This window comes from Python bivittatus, unplaced genomic scaffold (genome assembly GCF_059951505.1).
Source record: "Python bivittatus isolate LINGU-HERP-01145 unplaced genomic scaffold, Pbiv_v1 ctg000700_np1212, whole genome shotgun sequence".
NCBI lineage: Eukaryota > Metazoa > Chordata > Lepidosauria > Squamata > Pythonidae > Python > Python bivittatus.
In genome coordinates, this window is record NW_028277098.1 from 102,159,907 (window position 1) to 102,166,024 (window position 6,118).

Below are 6,118 nucleotides of genomic sequence, written 5' to 3' on the forward strand. Positions count from 1 at the left end.
CGGTACCACCGAGGAGTGTTTCTTTTCTCAATACAGGCATGACCAGCGACGAGGAATCCGGGGGTCAGCTGGAGCGCGAGGAACCCAACCTCGAGGAGGAGCGGTCAGAGCCACCCGGGAGCGACGGGGCAGCGACCAGGGCCGGGCGCCCTCCATCCAAGCGGTGGTCGATGGGCGTGAACCAAGGGCCAGACGGTTCAGGTGTCACGATGACCCGAGGTTCCGGGTTCCGGAACCGCGAGTGGAGTGAGAAGTTCGCCCGACTAGAGGAGAGAGTCGAGCGGCGCCTAGACGCCATGGAAGCGATGCTCCAGACCCTGCTACAGAGAGTGGGACCACTGACGGTGAGCGATGGGGCGAGCAACAGGGGTGGCGGTCCGGCACCCCCGCCGGCACCACCCACGGCGCCCCGGTCGGAGGACCAACGGGCGGCAGACGCCCTGAGACTTCGAGGTATCACGGGGAAGTTCTCAGGGGACCCCGAACAGCTGCCGCACTTTCTGACGCACGTCAGGGGGTTCATGCAGAGGGGTGGTCACCTATTCGCTAGAGACGAGGACAGAGTATCCTACGTGGCCGAGCTGCTAGATGGCCAAGCAGCTAGCTGGGTGATCGGACTGTACGATGCCAACGCGGCGGAGCTACGGAGTTTCCCGGACTTCATGCAGGCGCTCCGGGACAGATTCGAGGACACATTGAGCGCCAAGCGGGCGGAGGACGACATCCTGCAGTTCAGACAGCGGGGCAAATCGGTATCGGAGTATGCCCTGGAGTTCCGGAGATTGGCAGAGAAGCTCACGGACTGGCCGGAGTCCCTGAAGGTGAAGTATTTTAAGAGGGGGCTCAACCCAGAGATCCTGGAGCGGGCACTGGGACGGGACGACCCGCCCACAGTGAAGGATTGGATCTGGCTGGCCGGAACGGCGGAATCGGCATGGCGGCAGATCCAACAGAGCGCGAGACGACGGGACCAGACGAGGGACCAGCCGAGGGAGAGAACCCCCGAGGAGAGGCGGAGCAGTCGGCGGCAGTCCACCGGGGGGCGAGAGGTGACCAGAGCCCCAAACCTGTGCTTCCGGTGCGGAGGCAGAGGCCACCGAGCGGCGCAGTGCCCGACGGAGCGGGAAGGAGCCCCACCACGGCCCGAAGTCAAGCCCCCGCGTGCGACCGGGAAAAGGACCGGCGACCGACCGCGGAAGGGGGCAGTGGCGGCGGTGACCGAGAAAGGACGCGGGGGGTGGTCGACCCCGGAGACGGCGTCCTCCGGAGAAGACTCGGAGACGGCGGGAAACGAGGCGCGCTCGCACTGAACGGCGTCCCAGTGCGAGCAGGGGAGTCGAGACGCGCGGACCCAATAGGAGATGAGGACTGCCCACCGTTCCGGGTGAGAATACACATCCGGGGGGTAAGATCCGGAGGGGAGGCACAGCTGCGGGCGCTACTGGATTCAGGCTGCACCCACTGCTTGATGCACCCAGCGGTGGTCTCGGGGCTCGGACTACAGCTGAGGCGCCTCCGGGACCCCATCTCATTCAGCTAGCTAGATGGCACGCTGGCGGGGGGGGGCCAGCTCAGTATTACACCGAGCCGGTCCAGATGACGATCGGGAGCCACCGGGAAGAACTGAGATTTGTGGTGGTCCCGGTGGCCGACTACGCGGTGGTACTCGGCTTGGCGTGGCTGCGGCGGCGGAACCCACGAGTCGACTGGACGGCGGAGGCAGTGCGGTTCGGGGTCGACAGACCGGCGAGGTGCGAGAGCAGAGGGGACTGAGCCGTGGAGACGGAGGTGGCCGCAACCACCGGCGGGCAAGTGGAGGGTCCGGTACACCGGGAGACGGGGCGAGAGCAGATGGAGCCTGAGACCCAGGCGGCAACGGCAGCAGCGGCAGCGCCGGGACCCCGGAGACCCGCCACGATCCCGAGGCGTGGGGAGGCGGCGGCGACTGACGAGACGACCGCAAAGCGAGAGGCCGGGCCCGGGGAACCCACGACGGGCGGCAGAATCCCGAGGCAGTATCGAGACCTGGCGGCAGCGTTCGGGGAGAAGGAGTCCGACCAGCTCCCACCACACCGGCCCAGTGATTGCGCCATCGAGTTAGAGCCAGGAGCGACCCTGCCTAAGCCGAAAATGTACTCCCTGTCAAGGAGGGAGATGGGGGCCTTGCGGGAGTTCATAGACAAGAACCTAGCGCGGGGATTCATCCAACCCGCGAAGTCACCATTAGCGGCCCCGGTGCTATTCCGGGAAAAGAAGGATGGCTCGCTCCGAATGTGCGTGGACTACCGGGGGCTGAACGCAATCAGCATGGAATACAAATACCCCCTCCCCCTGATGAAGGACTTGATGTCGCATCTATCTAAGGGGAGGGTGTTCACAAAACTGGACTTGTGCGAAGCTTACTTCAGAGTCAGGATCCGCGCAAAAGATGAGTGGAAGACGGCGTTCAACACGCCGCTCGGAAGCTACCAGTTTTCCGTGATGCCGTTCGGATTAAAAGGGGCCCCGGGGGTATTCATGCAGCTAATAAATGAGGTGCTGCACGACCTACTCTACCGAGGGGTCCTGGTCTACCTGGACGACATCCTCATCTACACCGAAACCCTGGCGGAGCACGTGAGCCTGGTGCGCACGGTGCTCCAGAGATTGCTGAAGGCACAGCTGTACGCAAAGCTATCGAAATGCGAGTTCCATCGAGAGCAACTAGACTACCTCGGCTACCGAATATCCAGCCGGGGAATCGAGATGGACCCGGCGAAAGTAAGGGATGTCCTGGGCTGGGAAGCGCCGCGAACCCGGAGGCAACTCCAAAGCTTCCTAGGGTTTGCGAACTTCTACAGACAGTTTATCCCGAACTTCGCCCAAATCGCCCTTCCCCTAACCGACCTGCTAAAAACCAAGGGCACTGGGAAACCCCCCAAGCCCAGCATGGCACTTGCGTGGACTGCAGAATGCCAGGGGGCGTTTGAGGAGCTAAAACGGCGGTTCACAGCGGAGCCGATCCTGCGCCATCCCGACCCGGACCGGCAGTTTATAATCCAAGTAGATGCGTCAGACGTGGCAACGGGGGCAGTCCTGCTCCAGCCCAGCCCGGAGGGGCCCATCCACCCATGCGCCTACGCCTCCCGCAAATTCACCGAGACGGAGAGGAGGTGGATGGTGTGGGAGAAAGAGGCGTACGCGGTCAAGTGGGCACTGGCCACGTGGAGGCATCTACTGGAGGGGGCAGCTGAACCGTTCGAGGTGTGGACGGACCATAAGAACCTCGAGGCCCTGAAGACCCCGCGTAAGCTATCCCCCAAACAGGCGCGGTGGTCCCAATTCTTTGGGAGGTTCAGGTTCACCCTAAAACACATCCCCGGGAAGCGCAACTTCCTAGCAGATGGACTGTCTCGCATGCCCCAGCACGCCAGCCTACAGGAGGAGATCGTGGACTCCATCATCCCGGCCAGCAGACTGGCTGCAAAGGCGGTGACCCGAAGCCAGACCAAGGGGGAGCGACGGGACGCGGCGTCTGAAGTAAGGCAAGGGTTCGCGGAGGCGGCGGAGCGGGACGCTTGGCTCAAGCAGAACCGAGAGGCGCTAACCAGCCAAGAGGGGTTGTGGTGGTACGAAGGAAAGCTGTACGTGCCCGAGGGTTGCCGATGGGAGGTCATGGAAAGAGCCCACGACAGTCGGAGCGCGGGGCATTACGGCTTCGTGAAGACGCTCCACTTAATCCGGCGGCAGTTTTGGTGGCCCACGCTCCGGAAGGACGTGGAGGCGTACTCGGGGGGTTGCCCGGTGTGCGCGACGGCGAAAGGGGCTAAAGGCAAACCTAGAGGGCTACTCCAGTCGGTAGCGGAACCCGACGGCCCATGGCAAGAGGTCGCCATGGACTTCATAGTGGAGCTCCCGGAGAGTAAGGGGAAGACCGCCATTTGGGTGGTTACGGACTTATTCTCCAAACAAGCGCACTTTGTAGCGTGCCGGCGAGTCCCCATGGCCGAGGGGTTGGCGAGACTGTTCGTGCAACATGTTTACCGACTACACGGCGCACCTCGACGGATCGTCAGCGATCGGGGCGGCAACTTCATCGCGCGGTTCTGGAGGGAGTTCCTGAAGCGGGTGGGGACGAAACAAGCCCTTTCTTCCGCGGCGCATCCGCAGACGGACGGAGCCACGGAACGCCTGAACGGGGGGCTCGAACAGTACCTGCGCTGCTACGTGGGGCACCAACAGGACGATTGGGCGGAGCTACTACCATTTGCGGAAGTGGCATACAACAACGCCGTCCACAAGAGTACCGGGTTCTCTCCGTTCAAAGTAGCCACCGGGAGAGACTTCGTCCCCATGCCGGAGTTGCCTCAGCCGGAATCCCAGATCAACTCCCTGGACGCCTGGTTCGCCCAAATCGACGCGACCCGGCGAGCGGCGCACGCAGCATTGCAAAGAGCCAAAGCCGACTACAAGAAACACGCGGACCGCAAGAGGCTCCCCGAGGAACCGTGGAAAGTGGGGGACCAGGTGTATCTGTCAACCAAAAACCTAAAGACGCACCAGGCATCGAAAAAACTCAGCCCGAGGTTTGTGAGGCCGTTCCCCATTGTAGAGATCATCAATCCGGTGACCGTCAGGCTGACGCTCCCGAAAAGCCTCGGGAAGATCCACCCGGTGTTCCATTGCAGCCTGCTAAAGCTGCACCAGCCGGGGAACGCCTGGCACAAGGCAGAGGGAGTGCCACCACCCATCATGGTCGGGGGGGAGCAGCACTTCGAGATCAACCAGATACTGGACGCCCGGAGGCACAAGGGGCAGACCCAGCTCCTAGTGCAATGGAAACATTTCCCCAAGTCCCACAGCAAATGGGTGAGTAAAACCCACATAAGGGCGCCGGACCTAGTGCGGGACTTTTACAATAAATACCCCGGGAAGCCGAAGTAGAGCCGGGGGGGGGGAGTTGTCTTCAGGGGGGCGGCATGTCAGGTTCGGTCAGCACGAGGCTTCAGGGAAGCACGGGGCTGCAGGGAAGCTCGCAGCCAGACCACGCGGAATCCACCGGCGGTAGCTAGCAGGGAAAAGAGGAACCGAAAGCGCCGCTAATTAACGGGCCACCTGCGCCCAGCTAAACGGGAAAACCGCAGCGGAAGTTTTTAACTATAAACTGATAACGGCGCGAGCCAGCAAGGAACGGGGCCGCAGGCAGCGAAACAAGATCGCAACGCAGCACAGTACCCGCGGGCTTGCACGTAGCGGGGAGGAACCAACCCAGCCGGAGGGGGACTGGAGATCAAGGACAATGGACTCTGACCGATCCTGCCATCATGAACAATCAAGGGGGATTATTGGGGGCCCATAATCCGCAGCTGCAACGTGATCGCGGGGCGGGAAAAAGCGCGGGAAGGGGGGAATATAACAAGTGATGCAATTGTACCAAGCCAGTCCTGGCTTTGCTTGTGACTACTACGTTACGCATGAGTAAACCTTCTTTGTGAACCACACGTGTCATGAGAGTTTCTCTGTCGAACGGGGCAAACCTCACAACGCTAATATTTCTTTTAGGTCTCTCTTCCTCCAGGCCTTCCCTGCATGAAAGTTGCAAAAATGAGCATGTTTGGGTTTAGCTTTCCTTTCCTCCCCCCATCATGGAGCGCACGCGTGCGTACACACCAGGCCACTGCAGCACACTCTGCGCAGGGCTGCTTCTCAAGACGACTCAGAAAATTCGGTGTGCACAAAGCAGAGTGGCTCACCTGCTAAACAATGATAGCAGATTCAACCAGCTGTTGCACTGATTGCCAATTTGTTTCTGGGTTCAGTTCCAACTACTGGTTATCACCTTTAAAGCCCTGAACAGGCTGGCTGCTGTTACTTTATTTTATTTATTATTACATTTGTATGCCACCTGACTCTCAATTATTCTAGGCATTTAATGACCACGTTTAATGACCACTCATTCAGCAACTGTTCGAACTTACAACAGTGCTGAATGACCGGGACTTAGGGCCAGTCCTCGTATTTATGGCCGTTGCAGCGTCCCCCTGGTCATGACATGATCACCATTTGCAACCTTCTTTCCCGGCTAGCAAAGTTAATGGGGAAGCTGGCAGGAGGTCACAAATGGAGACCATACAAGGTC